We start from the raw sequence: 19,821 nt of genomic DNA on the forward strand, positions 1-19,821 counted from the left end.
TTCAGGATTCTAAATTAAGACATTGTCTACCTGAGATTTGACCTTTGGATTTAAATGTTTCCAGCACAGTCAAACAAGCAGGCCACCAAAAAGAAGTGAACGGCCCCTTGTTTGTTGTTTTGTTATCAGGACTGGTGCCCCATGCATTGAATGAATAGAGGCATCTTTTTCTTTTTTCATGTATATGGTGTGTTTGTAAATATGTTTCATTTATATTGTCTGTAAAATGTGCGTTTGCAGTATCGTGCTCCATGTGCATTTTGCCATTTGAGTATTTTTGATGTTTGGACATATGTAAATGTTTTCTTAAAAATCAAGGAATAAGTAAAAATTACTAAATGAAAAGTGTGCCCGCTTAGGATTTTTGTGGCTAAGGGGGGTACGATTAAATTCTAACTAACCTAACTGGTCATTTGTTTTGTTGTTCTAAATTAGAGTGGTCTAGGCCAGTTAGTACACAGACCAAAGCCTTCTTTGGTTTCACTGCTGTGCTAACATCAGCATAAGCATAAGCATCTTCCCTGTTTGACTACTCGGGCCTTTTTAACCATTAGATTTTCTTCATCCGCCCTACTGCTTATGACATAGCACCAACCGGCAACTTTAAACCCAAGCCACTAACCAGCTTTACAGGACCATGGTTAACCCTGTAGTATATAGTTTTAATCAATCTTAGCCCTGTTGGCACGCAATCATGGGGAAGAGAAAGACAGTTGGAGGAACTTCCAAAACGCCCACAAAGACAGTGTCAACCATGAACAAACATGGTCAGGTTTTTACAAAGAGCTGTTGGCGTCTTGGATAAGGAGATCAAGCTAACTGCCCAACATCTCTCTTGTTCCCCCGTAATCCATGTACTCAATGGGCCCCAGAGTGCCTCTCCCATTACACCTCCAGCTCATTCTGAAACCTCTGCAGTCCCAGACCCTTTGTTCATCGACTTAATTGAGGGCATTGGAACTGGTTCACACCCGGATCAAGGTACCTTTCAGATACTGGACCGCAGGAGGTCTCAGCGACTACTGCACAGGTTCTTGAGATGGGGAAGGGAGCAAGATCTAAATGGAAGTGCACTTCCATCTGGAGTAGTGCCAAACAACGTAAGAGTAAGTGAGTGTATTCCAGCTCCCCTGACAGCCCGGTTATATCTAAACTTGATCTTATTGCCATGTTGGAGCCCTTTGTGTCTTCTTTACAGCTGTCCTGGACCTTAAATTAGATCCTATTGCCCAACACCTATCAGCTGTAGAAAGGTCCCTTTTCACATTGAACTTCCCCTAGAGTTGACCCTGGGGTAGCAGGTGAAGGGACCTTGGCTACAACTGCGTCTTCCATCCCAGTGCATTGCAGTGCGCAGGTGTGTGACATTAGGAGTCCACTGCCCCAACCCCGGCAGCAGTCCCTATTGAACTAAGGATTGGACCGCATCTCAAATTGTGCACCCTTGTCTTTTACTGCCTGCACATCCATCGCCTTTGTCTACAACCACGAAAGAAGGGGCCCCTTCCCAGCCCAGGTGCAATCTAGGAGATGTCATGAGCCATGCAGTTACAACGTCCGGTGGAGAGGCATCCAACAACCCTCCTCGATGTTCGACGTATCTTCACCTACCACCAGAAGATACGCCTTTCATAGTAGTCCTAAAAAATGTCCCAGTTCTCCCAGCAATATTAAAGAAAGATTTCAGCCAAACTCAAGAACAAAGGGGTGCATTGGTTGAACTCCAACTCTTCCCTATGTTCGAGGGTGGAAAGTCAAATCATTATGTTGCAGAGAATAAGCTGGGTGGTGGAGGGCCAGGGAGTTTTGGAATGGTGGTTGTATCGCCATTAACTTTAACAATCCCCATGTGTGGACAGAATACTTGCATCAACCTTGCAGCCCTCCAGTATTGGATCCACTTCAGTTATTGTGGCCCTCCCCCTGAGTTACTTCTACAGGCCCCTGACTGACCCGTTCGTCTCCAGAACCTGGAAGTTGTGTAGACCCTATGATCTGGGACGGGGTAGTCACGGCATGAGTTTAACAGGTTTGCACCATTGGGATTGCTGGACTGTTGTGACTGACTGCCTGCCAGAGCCTTATCAGAATGGTAGACCCTTTTAACCCAGCAGTGAAATGGGCCCCTTGGGGAGGCCATTCCAGCTTTATCTGAATGCAAATTTATCTCTTGGAATATCGCAAGGATGGTAAACAGGTTTAACGATCTAAACTGGACGCTTTATATAAAACGGTGTGACGAAATATGCCTGCAGGAAACATGGGCCACCATCAACAGCTTTTTTCTGGAATACTTTAAGAGGTTCTTTGTACCTAGTACTCCCTCTAGTATGGGCAGAGCAAAGGGTGAGCTGGTCAGTTTTGTCTCCTTGACTGGCTGTAGCAGTCTTTTAGCGGTGCCCACGGATCTGTCCACTTTGCATAAATTGTTGTTTTCCAGGGAGACAAATAAGTTGTGGGTATTCATAATGCTGTACCCTCCCTTGCTGAAGATTGTAACATCTGCCAGATGGGCTCTTTTCTGAGAAAGCAGTGTTTAAAAAAACTGAGTCATACTAACCTTTTGATTGCCGGAGATTTTATTATTCACTTGTGTGGGGACTTGAGGAGCAAAGGGATCAAACTCATGGTATGTGCACAATTGTCTGCATATGGAGCATACATTACTGGGTAACTTACTCAATGCCATTGTAAATGAGTTTGACTTAAACTTAGCCATGAACAAGATGTCCCCGAAGACTAAGGATATTAACCCCCCTTTCACTGGTAGAGTGTGCAAGTCATTCATTGATTTTATGTTTGTCTCCACTCCCTTTTTTGCACACATCTTGGACATCTTCATCCAGGAGAGTGTGCATAGTGACCATAACCAGGTGTGTATGTCTATGTGTTGGCCTTGGGCCGCCCAACTCAGCAGGGCAAGACCCAGGGGGTCTTTGACAATGACAGGTAGTGGGAGTAGACTGAAGTGGGTACAGATTTCCCAAGCCCAGTTCAAGAGTCTTTGTTCTCTTTATGTCAAAGGGAGTTTGCAACCTTCAGAGACCGGTTGGCTAAGCCAGTTGACATAGCAGAGGCTTTTAATGCAATTTCAGGCACTATTGCAAGCTTACTAAAGGCCCCGGTGGTGCAGCGACCCTCCTTGGTCCCCATATAGTTTGACCTTGAATGTTCACTGGCCTCCAGGAACCTGAAGGTAGCCCTCAGCACTAAACCAGGAAGCCCAGTGTGCGTAGGTACTTTTTATTGAAAACTGTATTAGACTGAGCCTTACCATGGCTTAAAAGTATTCATGAATGATATTTACTGACAAGGCTCTGCTTGGACCTTTTTGACTATCTGCTGGCCCACCTGGGTGGAGCACATACAGGCCAGAGTCTCACTCCTTGTGGCTCCGATGGGAAGTCTCCACTGGACACGATGCATTTTTAAACATTTTCGCAGTTTTTATGAGCCCCAAGAAAGTCTTTTCACATTCCTATTTTCAAGAAAGCAAACTTTAGACAGGTTAGACCTGCTTTTCTTTTTTTACAATTGCTCTCCAGTAATTCTGTGCTATAAGTCCTTAGCTTCTTGGGGTTGGAGGTCAGGCTTAGATCTAGTTGTGACTAACCTATATGGCTGTGGCTACTAATAAATTGTGGTGATTGTTATATATGATTGTTTTAGTTTGTGTCATAAACCGCTCTATTATTCCTGTAATCTAGCGGTCCGGGGTCTATGAACTGTATCACTAACGGAATTTGGGGCCATATTATCAAGGCTGGCGATATAATTATCGCTGCTTTAGCGGCAGGAAACCGCCTCTAGAGCGGCGATAATGGGCTTGATAATACACCCTAGTGAATTCCCATAGAAGCCCAGGTTCTGGTGTGAACCTGTGCTTCTATGGCAATTCACAAGGGCATATTATCAAGCCCATTATCGCCGCTTTAGCAGCAGTTTCCTGCCGCTAAAGCTGCAAACATTTCTTGATAATATGCCCCTTAGATCTTAACCCGTCCCCGGCTCTACTTTTTGGGATATAGCCTGGCACATGATCTCTTGTAAATTATGAGATATGGTAAATTACCTGTACCACTACAAGTCTTTTATATCCCCTATACTAAGTGGTTTTAACTTAATGTATTTTTGTTTTCCTTTTTCGTAGTAAATATTGTACATAGTTTCACATGAACATTGATAAACTTAAGAGAAATACAGGAAGGTAGGACTGTATAGCGGACCCTAAGTTAAGGTTTGGGTTTTTTCCCCTTCCCTTTAGACCTTAGCTCCAAATGTAAAACTGTTACTAGGATGTCTTAGACAGGGGTGCGATGAAAGCTTTATTATTATCATGTTATGAAATATTTTTATAATGTACTGGAAATTATATGTATTATTCTTTTATTGTAATATTTTTCATTTCTTTGTAATTTTATGGTCTATTTTGATAGATTGAATAAAGTTTATTATGATGAAGTGCCACCCATTTAAGTAGCCCTTTAAACATGTCTCAGGCCTGCCACTGCAGTCTGTGTGCACAGTTTAAAGGCTGCCATTTCAAATTAGCAAAAACAACTTTTACCAGGCCCAAACCTTCCTTTTTAATACATATAAGTCAGCCATAAGCTAGACCCTAAACAACCCATAGGGCTGGGTGCACTGTATTTAAAAAGTAGAGCACGTACTTTTAAGTTTATATGTCCTGGTGGTGATAAACTTTTAAATTTGTTTTTCACTACTTCACAGCTTGCCATTTTCTTGCCATCACTTGATGCCTGCAGCCTGATCCTGGGTTACACGACTAGGTGTTTCTGGCAGCTGGTCTTTATTTATTGCCCCCAGACAGTAAGACAAAGATAGATGTTGGTGAGATGGGAAACTTTGAGTTAACAATGGGAAGGAGCTGTACCCCGCCACGTTTGCACATCACAAAGGTTCTGCCTGAGCACCCTCACAAAGGGTTTGTCACTAGACATGGGAAGATGGGGCCAAGTCAGGAACGAAGGAGACGCCTGACACCTTATGTGGATGGAAACCTCTCGACGCTTTTTTCCCTTCATATAGGGGGCCCTATTTTAAAATAATTAAATATCAGTCCCCAGCTCTTTATTATACCGCTGGACTTGTGGAATATTCTGCCAAGAAGGAAGACTGATGATCTGCTGAACAGACTGTCACTCTGCTGGACTACTGACTTGCAGACTGCTGCCCTTCTGTGCTGACCTGCTACCTTGCTGCCTGGGTGAGAAGGGATGGACCTGCAGCCTGTACCCAGGACCACCAGAGTTACTCCAAGGGCTAGTTACTTTTACCCAGAGCCTTGACTCAACAACTGTGAGTCTACCCCTCTAAGTGGTTCCACCCCAGTCCTTAACCCTTGGAAATGGGCCTGAAGGTGCTCTGTCAGCATATCTGTGGATCCAGAAGAACTGACTTATCCCCTCTGCTGTGAGACGCAACCATGAACAGAATCATTGCATAGCCTTTGCTGCCAGGATTCTCCTTGGGAGCGAGGACTCCACATCACCGCAGTCCGGACCATCATCAGAATCACTAATGCGTGACTTGTCGCCTATGTAGGCCCTCACATCGCAAGACTCTCATCGATGGATGTCTCGATGATGATGCAGGACTTTGCATCACAAACCTCACAGCCCATTCAGAACCAGCCAGACACATGCTTGATGCTGGACATCGCATCACAGCTTCCCTCATTGATGGCTTCGTTGATGATGACACAGGACCTCACACCGCAGCCTCACAGCTCCACGGACCCAACACTATGTGGCACATCTCTGAACTGGACCTCATATCTCCTAGGCTGTACTGTGAACCTCGACACAGGGCATTTCAATGCGCCAAACAAGATTAAAGTTATCATTGTCCTGTGGGCCTATCTGGGTCCCTGTAGCAGGCCCACGCTCCATCGTGGTCAGCTAGAAATTGTGACTTAGTCCTGGTCTAACATGAACAGATAGCCACAGTTGGCACTTTGTGCCTTTTGGTGCTATTTGCACTTACATCTTTAAATGTCCATATCTCCGGTTCTACTGATTTGATCTTTATAATTTTGCTTTTGTTTTATCCATTACAAATTACTCTATACTTCTATTTTGGTGTGGAAATTCTTTGTGTGTGTTGTTCTCATGTTGTTACTATTTGAAGTGTTGAAACAAATACTTAACTAATTGCCTCTAAATTAAGCCTATCTTCTCTGTGTCAAGCTACTCGAAGACTGAACAGAGGTTAATTTAGGGTTTTCTTTGATTTCATCCTGAGGACTGTGGTTCCTACTTGAGTAGGGTTTCATGCTCTCAACCAGTATCCCAATTTCTTACATTTCTATTTCTACTTGTCTAGTATATTTCCTCCTCATTAATAACTCAGTATTTCACAGTAACCTTGACTATCAGTCAATGCTCTCTTTTTTCTACAGTTTTCGCAAACTTTAAAAAAAAATGTATTCAATAATATTTTTGGTAATTTCATGACACTGTTAGAGATTATTTGATGACAGCAGGAAATTCTGAGATACAGCAGTTATTACGTAATGCCCCATGCCACCTCATCCAAAGACTGCCCATTTTATCCCTGGCTACCTGCAGGTCTAAAGTACATTTTGGCACAGTCCAAGAAATTCAGTGTTTTCCATCTGTGCTATTGGTCCCAAATCTTACTCTCCTCTAGCATTCAAATAACTGGTGACCCTTTTTCTTCTCCATATCTTTTACACCTCTCGTTATTCATAATTTCTGAATGTCATCCCATGCTATACACTATCCAATCTATCCCTTTATCTGACACTTCACCTTTTAATTTCTATTTAACAAATTCTAATATTTGCATAGAGTATTGCTTTAGGTTTTTATTTTCAGTTAATCTGCTATGTATTTCTTAGTGAGCCCTTTAAAATATTGGTTAGGTCACACCTTTGTCAGTCTGTTTTCTCAACTAATGCAGATGCAGGGACAACCAAGAATGCTGGTGCTCTGGAGGAACCAGGCCACTGACAATTCAGTTGTGATATACTTTAGGCTTACTAAGCCTCCTTGACTCTCCAGATAGAGCTTGGTGAGCAGTGTAGGCCTAGTTTAAAGGAGATAGTGGATGGTTACCTAAAAGTAAAGATAATCAGTGAATTGTAAACCTATCTGTAAGGAAGAACCCAATGGGGTCACATTATAAATGAGGGATGTTAGGACTGACAGCCTTAGGTGGGTTTTCTGTTGAACCTTTTGCCTTCACCCACTTTTTCTATTGAATGTGTTTTTGTTGGCTTTAGGACTCTGTGCATGTTTATGACTGCTAACCAGTGCTAAACATGCTTGTGTTAACTCCCTATAACATGATAACATTGGCTTACACCTGATTGGCATATTAAGTTTACCTATAAGTCGCTAGTAAAATGGTATACCCTATACCCAGGGCCTGAAAATTAAATACTACTAGTGGGCCTACGGAACTTAATTTGTCACCCACTTTAGTAGCCCCTTAGAACATGTTCTAGGCCTGCCATTGCAGCCTGTATGCAGTTTTAAGCTGCCAATTCAGTTTGGTAATATAACCCACTTGTCAAGCCTTAAACTCCCCTTTTATTGCATATATGTCACCCTAAAGGTAAGTCCTAGTTAACTATTAAGGCACAGTGTATTGTAATTGAGAGGCTGGGAATGTACTTTTATGTTTTACATGCCCTGGTAGTGAGAAAGCATACATGTATTTTTCACTACTGTAAGGGCTACCTTTGTCATAGGAAAATATTAGGTTGCCTTATTAAATTTAATAAGTCCCAACCTCTGATGGGAACAAGCAAAGATTCTATGTTTGGTGTCTGAGAAGTTGTAATTTAAAATCTTCTTTAGTGGTAGTGTTGGATTATAAGTTACAATTTTGAAAATTACACTTTTTGAAAATTGGTGTGTTCCTACCCTAACTATTTGATGCCTGCAGCCTGATTCTGGGACACATTATTGGATGTGGTAGGCTTCCGGACTTTGTTTATTCCTCCCAGACACCCACACAGTAGAGGGATTAGGTGTGCCTGGATGGGCCAAAACTTACAGGGTGCAAGGTGGAGCTGGGCAAGCTCCTTTTGCATTTAAATAACCTGTGCCCTGCATCCACACAAAGGACTTGTCACCTCTACTTGTTCATGCCACAAGCCTGGAGTCAGGGCAGCGGAGGGAGGAAGCATCAAGCACTTCAAAAGGAATTCTCTAGAAACATTTCCTACTTCAAAAAGGCACCCAGTATAAAAACAGGGGCCTCAGACTCACTCTTCAGTTCACTTTCTGGACCTGTGGAAGGATTCTCAGAGAACTGCCTGATACTGTGACCTGCTGTGTACTTATGAAGACTATTTTGCTGTACCTGGAAGGACTGCTTTGCTGCTAGAAGCCTGACTTGAACCCTCAGAGGACTGCTCTGCTGCTTGATTCCTATATCAATGCAGAACCCAAGACTGCCAGAGTGACTCCAAAGGTAGTTGGCTGGCCTCCTGATAGGAGCCTCAAACCTTTTTGAACTAACAACTGGACCCAGACTAAATGAGCCCCCCCCCACCCCACCGGTGCCCCTCCAATCCTGGAACATTGGTGGTTGTGGTGTTAAATGTGTTCAGATGGGCAAAAATCCCAAACTTGGGACTTAGACATTTTTTCATCACAAACCTGCTCTGTAATGCAAGATGAAACCGTTACAAACCTGATCGTCTGCCCGCCTCAGGTGCATCGCCAGTTGGCCGGACTTCGTGGCAGCTCCTGCTACGTGCTCCACAGCAGCAAATCCTGTTCAGTGGTAATTTGCCAAAGGGTTATCTAACCTTATGGAGGTTTGTCAGCTACAGCTTTCAGCCTCTTTTGTCAGCTGCAGCTGCCAGCCTCGTCTTGCTGGAGATGTTCTACTTTCAAAAAAGAGACTAAGACTGATCATAAAAATCTTCACCTGGATCATCCAGTGGTTCCCCAACAACAATGCCTCCTCCTCGGGAAACACCTGCAACCTTTCCCCAATTAACTTTACCTCTGGTAACATTTTAATGAAATTTCTTCGAAACCGAAAGTAACTGTCAACCAAACCCAATCCACTCTCTGCAGCCAACCAACACTGCATCAGCCTGGCCATGATTTATTAAAATGTGCTTTATTATTCTAAATAAGTGCTGGAATGTTCTTGTGTTGAGTTTTCACTTTATTTCTGCGTGCTGCAAAAACACTTTACATATTGTCTCTAAGTTAAGTGAGTCTGCTTTGTGCCAAGCTATGTGGGTATTTTAGTGTCTTACGTTGTTCACCCTGACAAGGATTGTGGCTGCGGCTTGAGCAGGGTTAATACCCCTCTCAACCAACATCCCAATTTCTCATAAAGGACAAACATTGAAACTGATTGGGTTTACTTTTTTTAAATGTAAAACATGCTGGCAAGAAAGTACCAACCATGTTTCAGAGCAGACAGACAGAGACCATTTTTTAGCTGGGAGAAAATGTGACTCTATCCAGGAGGCTTTGATTTCCCTCCTTCATGCATTGACCTCTGTTTCTACAAGATATGGCCTCCAAGGTGAGACAACTAGGCCTATAGCCTCCACGGAAGGTGATAGGCAGGGATGCATTTTGACCCCCTTTCTTTTTCTAATTTGCACCAATGGTTTGGAGGCACTCTTAATAGACAAAGAAACTGATTGTCTGCGTATTGGAGGCACAAGGGTCCCGCTACTTTCTTATGCGGATGACACCGTGTTAATGGCACTAACAGCACTTGTCCTCCAAAATTAGTTTAATGCTTTTACGGATTTTATGCTGGCTCTTGACCTAAAAGTGAATTTTATAAAATTGTATATTATGCTGTGTGGCCCTAAAATGACAAAATCAAGGAAATATACAGTGGGAGATAAGAATATTAATAAACTGAATTATTTTAACTATTTAGGGAATGTTTGTAATAATAGGTTGAGTTGGGGCCCGTTAGTTACGGCAAGGGTGCAACAGGCAGGCAGAGTAGTTATGGGGATTTTTCTTTTTGCCAGAAAGCTAGGCCATAAGCGGGTGTCTGAGTTGGTTTGTCTGTATAAATCCAAAGGTGTGCCCATTGTAACATATGAGGCAGGAGTTTGGGGATACCATAACAACCGACAGCTTCCAGTTATAGAAAACAAATGCATTAAAAGCTTATTCATGACAACTAATAGCGCCCCCACGATCTTCTGTCATCAAGAGCTGGGACTTGATTTCATAGAGGATGGTTTTGGAATTGCCCCTCTTTTATTATGGGCCAAAGTCTGGTTGTCTTAATCTTAGGAACTGTATTAACCTAGATGGAGCACTTTCTATTCCTTGGCTTCGATTTGTAAGCAACAGCTTCTGTAAGCTAGGTTTTGGGCATTACTTTGATTGTCCGGACAGCATCCTTGAAAATGTTAAAAACATTATAAAAGAGGTACATTCTACAGGGGTGAAGACATCACGTGCTAACCATGAGGTAATAGGGTGCCTCTGTTTATCCCCAAATCAACAGCAATTTTATCAAACTTTTAAAACAAATGAACAGATTTGCTTTTATTTAACTAGATTATGTGTACTTACCCTGCATTTTTTGGTGGCTTTCCCAAAACAATCGGGGTGGGAGGATAAACTGGTGCCTTGTCCATGTGATAACATGGCAGCCCAAAGCATTGGGCACTTTATGCTATTTTGTTTCCTCTGTAAGGTACCAAGAGGAAGGTTTTTAGTTCTGGTTTTAAAAGAAATCAGGCCGTGCTCTTATGTAGAAGGGTTTTATTTTCTATCCTCTTTGGCCACTTATGATATATGTTTTAGGGTTTCCAACTTTATATAAGTAGCTATAGCGATTAGGAAACTGAATTAGGCCTTGCTACTGAACCCGATTAGAGTAATAAAAATGAATTTATAACCCAAAGCACTGATGTAGCTTTATGGATGGAGCCGTATAATTAAATTCTTAAACCCCTGATCCCAAAATACACCTCCCTTTGGGATGTTAAACTGATCCTTTAAGTTTTAGACAACTGGGGTGATAATCGTCATTTGTCTCTCAAAAGACTCTCTTATAAACTCACTACCCTTCTATGCCTGGTTTCCTTTAGACGTACGTCTGATATTAGAACTCTGGATATTAACAGTAAGGCCTATCAGCCCGAAGGGTTTTGTTTCTACCTTTAAAGAAGAACTAAGACTCTTTCCTCCACCATTTTCTACCCCTACTTTCATGGTAATCCTAGTTTGTGTGTGGCACAATGTTTGAAAGAATATGAGAGGAGGACCATTAATTTGAGGAAAGACGTGGTGCAACTTATTATTTCTCACAGATATCCCCACAAACCTGTTTCTCCCCCTACTTTAGGTAGATGGGTGAAAGAAGCTATGGCTGAAGGAGGTGTGGATACCTTTGTTTTTGGAGCTCATTCCCTTACAGGGGCCTCGGCCTCCAAAGCTTTCACCTTGGGTGGGAGCTTGCAAGATACCTTGAGGGCAGCCGACTGGTCTAATGAGAGCATGTTCAAGAGTTGCTTTTTTAAACCTATGTCTAACCTGCATAATATTGGCCTCCGTGTCATGCATAAAATGTAGATTTTCCACAGCCTACGGAAAAGAAAATCTGGATTTTATTAAAGACACGGAGGCTAAGATTATCCCACCACTTATACCCGCCCGGGTAAACTAATGTATTATCTATTCTTTCTTTCAGAGTGACAATTTTGTCTATGGATTTAACCTTTCTTCTCCTGGATGTATCCAAAAGGAATTTCTTAAGATTAAAGTTTACTTTGTTCGCAGTGCCAATAAAAGAAGGAAGATGGCTGCCTGCTGCTGAGTTACATAGAGATGTTCAGAATGTTCTCAATGTTCTAAATTCTTATAATTGTTGCAGCTGTGTGAGCTGGCAATAAAAGGAGATTGCATAATATTAGCCTCCGTGTCTTTAATGAAATCCAGATTTTCTTTTCAGTAGGCTGTGGAAAATCTACATTATGATGCGTGCCCTGTAACATAGACAGTAAATGTTATTAGAGGAATGTTTTAAGGTCTATATTTCTCCCGCCTTTTATATAATGAATTGATGTGTATAAACTGTTTATTTGGCTGCTTTGTATATAGTTGTTTGAAATAATAATCCATCATGATGATTTTATGAATTTTTATGGTCCTTGTTCAAAATCAAATGAGTTTATCTTAACTTGATTGATGAGATTGGTATGAATTGTTCATTTTGCTGCTTTGTATATAGACTTCTGAACTAATAGTTTGTTGTGATCTTTTTTATGAACTTTTATGGTTTTCATTTGAAATCGAATAAAGTTGTCTTCACTTGACTTGATCTATTTGTCTTGACAAATAAGGAAAGAAAAAAGCCAGGTGCTTTTCTGACTAACACATGAAACTAAGCCTTTTTTATCTCTTAAACACCTGATGATAGTCTGATATCCAGTTAATGTTTTGAGTTACTTCCAGGATATCAGCTGTGTGAGGAGAGCAGCAATCAAACCATGGCAATGTCTGAAGTTCAAATACTACTATGTGGCATCTATAAATGCCTTCACATGGTTATTGGTGGTTAGAATCCCTGATGACTATGATAGCTGAACTCTTAACCATGAGACACTATCCTTTCCACCAACTACTTAGTGAACAAGGTAGACCACGGAGCAGTTCATAGTTTGATACTTATTGCCTTCACAATGGGACTACCTTTCTACATTTCCAGCAACACCTTTCAGCGGTGAACCCCATAAATCACCCATGTGTTAATTAACACAACAATGCTATGTAGACAGGTAAACCAATATTGATGCAGGTTGCTGAGGACGTAATTCACAATTAGCTTACCATCACAGTTGTGTTGATTAACAAGAAATGTTTGACCAAATTCGATAACATAAAATAGAGCTGGCCTTCTTATGCAGAGAATACAGTCTTCCCATTCGAACAAGGGTCAGGATAATCTGCCTGATACCATACTCAAGATTAAGGTGCTCTGGAAATATGAATCTCCAAACCTATCAATCAGATAACCAGTGGATTCCATTTACAGAGTAATGTTTAGGTCTCGCCTATGCAGTGGGCATGTGTTGCATAGGAGGGCCTTTAGCCATCGCTCTGCTCAATTTAAAGCACACACTCATGCTTGTGGCAGCATCCACCTTGCGGGAGCGAACAGGGGCGAGCCACAAGCACGAGTGCAGTGCTTGAAAATGAGCAGACTTCTCTCCCAAGCACGCGCGCCCCTCTCCTTGGTTGCTTATTTGAGGAGAGATGGCAGTACAGACAGGCTTCACAAGCACTTGTTTGTTTTTTGTTGGCAAGTCTCAGTACTGTAGTGTAGTTCCTATATTCCCAATAGGCTCTGCACATTGGAATAACATAAACAGCAGTGTAGACGTAGGACTGAGTTCATCTAGGTCTCTACTGACTATGTTAGACTTAATTAGGTTTTTGCCAGCTAGCTCAGAGGTCACTAGAAACTTTCTCGAATGAATAGGGAGGGGGTAACTTCCCTGATTTAGACAAGAAGGGATTAGCTTCTGACAACCATACAACATGACAACTCTGCTCCCCCAGAATAAAGAGTGTATCTCCAGAGTCGTGTGAAAACAATATACAGCTATTTCACTGAGTCAATCGTGCATGCTTAGTTCCACCAGAGTGCAGTGAAATAGAAAGACGGGCGTTTTCAATAAAAGGTGTTATTTTATTGAGCGCTCTTCTTTCTCATGCAAGAGAAATGAATTGCCACAATTTCAATACTTATCATGAAGTAAAGTGCATACAGTAAAAGGAGTATTATAAAATAATACTGTAAAAGCATTGATATGGTTTCCTAGCCATATGATACTTTAAAACGGATAAAATATTTACATACATAAAAACATTGACTAACAAACTCAACTGGTGCTTCTAAGATACGCCTACCGCGGTGTACCTGACCTAAGCCTAATACGTGGGAAGGAGTAAGTAAGTTGCAGTTTTAAGTAAAGTTGGGTTTTTTGCCAAGAATCTGAATCAAGAGTCAGCTCCGTACCTTGGTTATAGAATGAAGGATGTCTTGTATCTCGTTTCTCAGGACTCGATCTTCCAGCAACCCACAAGGGTGAATGGATACACCGGAGCTGGATTTCTCGGCGTGAGAAAAGGCAGCGTCTCCAGTGTGTCAAAGGGGAGGGGCGGCTTCCTTCGGCTCTCGCATCAGCTGGTCTTCGGATATGTAGATAGCCCCTCTGCTCCACACCACCCTGTTTTTGCTTAAGGCACGTGTTGGTATATTTATACCTGGAAGGTGCCGTGTTTGACGTAAGGTTGGACATAAGACGTCAATAAAAGGTGTCACTAAGAACTGACTATTCCTTTAGTGCTCGCAGGAGTTCAATGACAAATCAAAACAAAACCATGGGGAATTCCCAGCTTACTGAAGGTTTGGTGTGTCAAAAGAACACGTTACGCTCTCTAGGAATCTAAGGAAGTAGCCTTGCCGTATTTGTGCTGCTTGGGCCAGGGCTGAATATGGATAAGATTTGTATGCCTTCGTTAGGAAATGATTTATCATAACCGCATTAGGGCATGAATCAGGAATATTTAATTAGGGTCCTAGATACATTCACAACACCCACTCCACATATAATGTCTAATTTTACTAAATACTAAGAAATATATAAACATATAGGTATGCATGTGTTTTCCAACCCACCTCAAAATACAATAAAATGCATTTGAATGGTATAGATACACGAAATGAGTATTATACTGTATGCTTTCAAGCAGAGTTATCATTCAGGAAATGCAAATATGAATATAGGCTGAATGAATTGCAAAAATTACATTTATGAAATGGCTGTGAATACAGGAAAAAAGTCAAGACCATTTCATCACATAGTTATACAGGTTTGTACAAATGCTAGAGGTTGATTCAAAACATTGTCTCTAGGCTCTAGAATCTCTAAAAATAGAACTTCTGTTCTCTAAGAATAGTTCTACTTTAAGCAGAGTACCACGTGCCAAAAACTGTAAATATTTTGGACATTTTAGGGGAAAATAATTTCGATCTCGGGAATGGAGAAAAAAATAGTGTCACTGTCTTTTTGGAGTTCTGTTTATCAAAACTGAAGGCCGAATTCAGAGTTCAGGAAATGCTGTGAGCTCATTTTACTTCAAATATTATTCTCGTTGTTAGGGGAGAACATTACTTCTGATAGGTCGGTAAAACATTTGTCTACAACAGTAGGTGAAAGTTGGGCCAACTCCGAAAAGGTGGAAATAGTGCAAATGTGCGATGCATTGCCATCATCGATGTCAGGATCAGCAATGTTCACAGAAGGTTGAACCTGTGTGGTGCCGCTTTCATCTCATACGTCACCACCACTTAATCGTAATGGTGAAGTCTCAATGAATGCCGTCATCAGAATAGGTAGCCGCTGGGGACAACACGTTGCATGAGTCATAACAGGACAAAGCAAAGCGTCAATATCTATTGGTACTGCTGATGGTAGTGTAAGACAAACGTCCAACACGCATTCTTCTCTGCATAGCAGACATCGAAGCACAGGTAAGATGCAATTTTGCCGAATTGGTCGGAATGAAAGAAACCAGGTAGTATTCAGATCTCTTAGCCCGGCCAATCCGAGGACCTTAGTGATACGGTCTCGATATCGTATTGCTAGGATCGTTTCTTCCATCATTGCCAGAGGTTTGTCTGTGACTTGGCTTGCCATATCGGAGCAGGAGGAACAAAAATAAAATTCCTGCTACAAGTCCCAAAATAAGAGGCAGACCGCCGAAGAACAAATGCACAAAATTCCGGCAGATGCCAAGAACTGCTTCGAAGGGTGTTAGCAGTCCCGAAAAAATTGTCTTAAATACATCGGCGATGCCACTGGTATCTGACATGTTTAAGATTTGGCTTAACATTTCTATGAAATGTACCGGACAATTTGTCGATAATAGGGTATGTATCTTTGCCTTTGTCCTTGCAACTTGCAGGTCATATGTCTCTTTGGACGAGGTTAAAGGCACAGTTGTCTGTAAAAGAATAGACTTCATTCTGCCTAAAGTATCAATTCTAATAGAAGAGATATTCACATAAGGCCATATTGGCGCCTCCATGTCTGGATTGCTGTTTGGATACAATACTTGCATACAGCAAATGACCCTGGCCGTCACAGTTACGAGATCGGCTTTTCCTGGCACCATGCCACAGCAGCTGTGATCACTTATTAAAACGTAGCTACGTTGGAAAGCTGTCTGAAAAATGGTTCTATCTGTGTAGTAAGGGTGCCCTGAAGATGACATGAAAGGTTGTTCGAAGAACCTGCACAGGCCCCATCCAAGTTATTACCTTGACACAGGAGTGTACTGCTTAGTGATTTTTTACAATCATTACCACTAAGAAATACCTCTTTTTTCCCTTCACTGTAACATTTGTGTGTATAAGGTAAGTTCCAGGTCATTTTGATGTATCCTTTATCCAACCTCTCATACAGGCCTGCTGGTATATATTTTTGGCAGTAATGAAACTGAAAAGTTGTTATCGGGATTGTAATTGGTCCCATGTATTATCCATTCAATGACAGGTCTTTCTGACATTGTCAATGGTAATCTCTCAAGTTTTTCAATGCTCAGTATCGTATAGTCTGCTCCTTTTTGTGCCAAACTGATTTGTTTATCAGTAAGGTTAAAGATAGAAAACAATAACGTTGTGTTGATTAGACGCCATGGCACATAGCCTGAACGCAGGTTTTGTAATGTCCAACCTAGCTGTACAATAGAACGTAATTGGGACTGGCCATGTTGTAACATTAGCATGTCCTGCTCTATTATATCAATAGCAGATGATACAATGCTGTCCAGTGAAATAGATTCTGGAGGACAGAGTCGTTAACCAATTGTCCACTACAAAAAATGTTTTTTCCAAATTGATACGGTCTATTTCCCGTATTTTTTCTGCAGTTTCAATTTGTTTCAATTTTCAAGCTTCGTTGTAAGCTGCGTATATTCCGGCGTATATGAAACGTTTTTGAAGCTGTTTGCGAGGTCCCATTATGAAATCTCGCAAGTCAGCACCATCTTTAAGTAAAGTTAAGTGTTGCTTTATTTCGGGAAGTGTGGATTTCTGTAGCCAGTCAAGGCATAGTTTTCCTACACTATATGTTGTTACTATCACTGGATGTTGTCTCTGGGAGTATCTAGGATCTGGCCTGTTCTGTTTGAACCCCTGTATTTTGTTCAGGAATCTATTCTGACATTTATTTGTGTCTATAGGCCAGTTCAACCATTTTTTCCAATCAGGATTTGTTCTGTTTTTTTTTTAAACTTTATTGTACAAAACAACATCATTACAAGTATGGGCCTACAACCACAGGGGCCGGCCGCTAGTACATGTAAAGCAATGGTGTGACACCACAAATCAGCAACTGATCCCTTGGAGATCCAGCAGAATACAGGATACAATTCTCAGCAACACAGGATGTAGTCAGGATATAGATATTTTTTGTTTTTTTAGAAAAGGAACAAAGAGAAAAACAAACAAAACAAAAACTCAAGGCGAAAAGCGTTCTAGGCAATGTCGGGCTCCGATGGGGGGGGACCTGCATTATCAGATAGAGAATCAGGAAGGCAGTAGAGATGGCCAAGGGGGGGAGGCAGTGAGGAAGTCAGACAATAAGGAAAAAGAGTAAATTATTGCAGGAACCTCAGGATCAGGGGGACAGAGAAATGTCTGAAATGTCTTCGAACGGGGGAGTGCAGATGTTCCCTCGGTAGGCGTTCCATTGACTCCAAATTTTACTCCACGCCCTCGGCTTGCCCCTAGCCAAATATACCGTCTTCTATCTAAACATGCACCAGTCCATATTCTCCTTCCATACCGACACAGTGGGAGGCCGTTGGGAACCCCACAGCTGCGCAATATCTCTCTTTACGATCATGTTCCCAAGTGCCGCCCACCGGGCCTGGGCAACGTTGTAATCATTCGGCTCCCACACATTCAACAGACATCTACGAGCCTCAGGCAGCAGAGATACCCCGGTGACACACTCCATTACCCCATGCACAAGTTGCCAATACGCCGCCACCTCGCGGCACTCTCAAAGGATATGAAGAAAGGTGGCACTCATTCCACAGCCGCGCTTACACAACCCATCCAAGGAAAAACCCATAGCAACCAAGCGAGTACCCGTAACATACACACGATGAAGGATTTTGAGCTGGACGAGACGGAGACTGGCAGGATTGGCGACCTCTTTCGGGGAGGATAGTGCGGACTGCCAGTCTTCGTCATCCAACTCCAACCCATCTCCAGTCCAGGCCTCCCTGAGACGCACAAGGAGATCTGCCCGATTATTAAATAATTTCTTATAAATCAAGGATATCGTACTATCGGGCAGATGACCGCCAAGTATACGGTCCTCGACTGGGGAAGATTCAGGAACATTAACACCGGCTGTGAAGACAGACAGCAAAGCGTGGCGAACCTGTGCATACCTGAAGAACTCCCTATCACTCAACTCGTACTCACTTTGTAGCACGGCAAAGGTCTTAACCGCGCCTTTCACCCAAAGATCACCCACTCTGCTGATACCAATAATATCCCAGTTCTCGAAACCTTTCATTGTCCAGAGGCATCCCAATCTTTCAGAAGCATACAAAGGGGTCGCTCGTGTCAATCGATCATTCCATCTCATGGCCGCATTGGTATCTTTCCACACGCGCAGCGCAATCTTGGTGGGTCCCACTAGGCTCCTCCCCGCCGTCCGAGAGTAGAGTGCTCGGTTGATTGATATTTATCCATCTCGAAAGCCGGATTCGGACCGGGCGCATATGTCGCATGGTTGATGGCGGACAATTGGGAGGCCCAATAATACCTCCTGATGTCCGGGAGCGCGATGCCCCCGTCATACCAGGGGAGAGTTCATTTTGAAAGAGCGATGCGTGCGCCACCGTCCCAAACAAGGCTCCTCTGTAAACCTTCCACCTCCTGAAAGTAGCCCGCCGGAATAACGTCGAAAAAATGTTGAAGTGCGTAGAGAAATCGAGGCAGGGACATCATTTTAAAGAGTGCCGCTCAACCAAGTGGCGACAACAGCAATCTACGCCACCAAGCCACGTCCAACTTCAATCATCGGAGAGGAGGAAGGAGATTGTGCTCGTAGCGGGCAGCTGGGTCTAACGATATATAGACCCCCAAATACTTGAAGCCAGATTGTGAAATTTGAATGGGAAACCTACTCGGTAATGGGGGAAGGCCGCCTGAGATGACATAAACACACGATTTAGACCAATTAATGATCAAACCGGAGTTCTTGCCGAAAGAAGTGAGAACGTTGAACAGGACGTTAAGGGATTTACGAGGGGAGGTGAGGTACAAAAGGATATCGTCGGCGTACAACGATACTCGGTCTTCAAAATCGGGGGCCCACTGAATGCCCTTTATCGACGGCTCCCATCGGAGCCAGGCTGCAAGCCGTTCTAGAGCAAGAGCAAAGAGCAGGGGGGACAGCGGGTACCCCTGCCTAGTACCCCTCCAGAGAGCAAAGGACTGGGACACTCTACCATTGACGACCACCTGAGCCAGAGGGTCCGTATATAAAAGTCTCACCCAACTGATAAATTCCGCACCGAAACCGAACTTCGCAAGAGTGGCCCAGAGATACGGCCATTCTATCGTTTCAAAGGCCATCGTGGCGTCCAAGGAGGCCAAGATGGGCGGCTCCGGAAGAGACTCCGCCCTAGCGAGAATGCCATGTAAGCACCGCAAATTAAGAGCAGTGTTCCGGTGCAGAATAAAACTGGATTGATCAGGATGGATCAGGTCACAAATTACAGTGAGTAGACG

This window comes from Lissotriton vulgaris, chromosome 12 (assembly GCF_964263255.1).
Source record: "Lissotriton vulgaris chromosome 12, aLisVul1.2, whole genome shotgun sequence".
Classification (NCBI taxonomy): Eukaryota; Metazoa; Chordata; class Amphibia; order Caudata; family Salamandridae; genus Lissotriton; species Lissotriton vulgaris.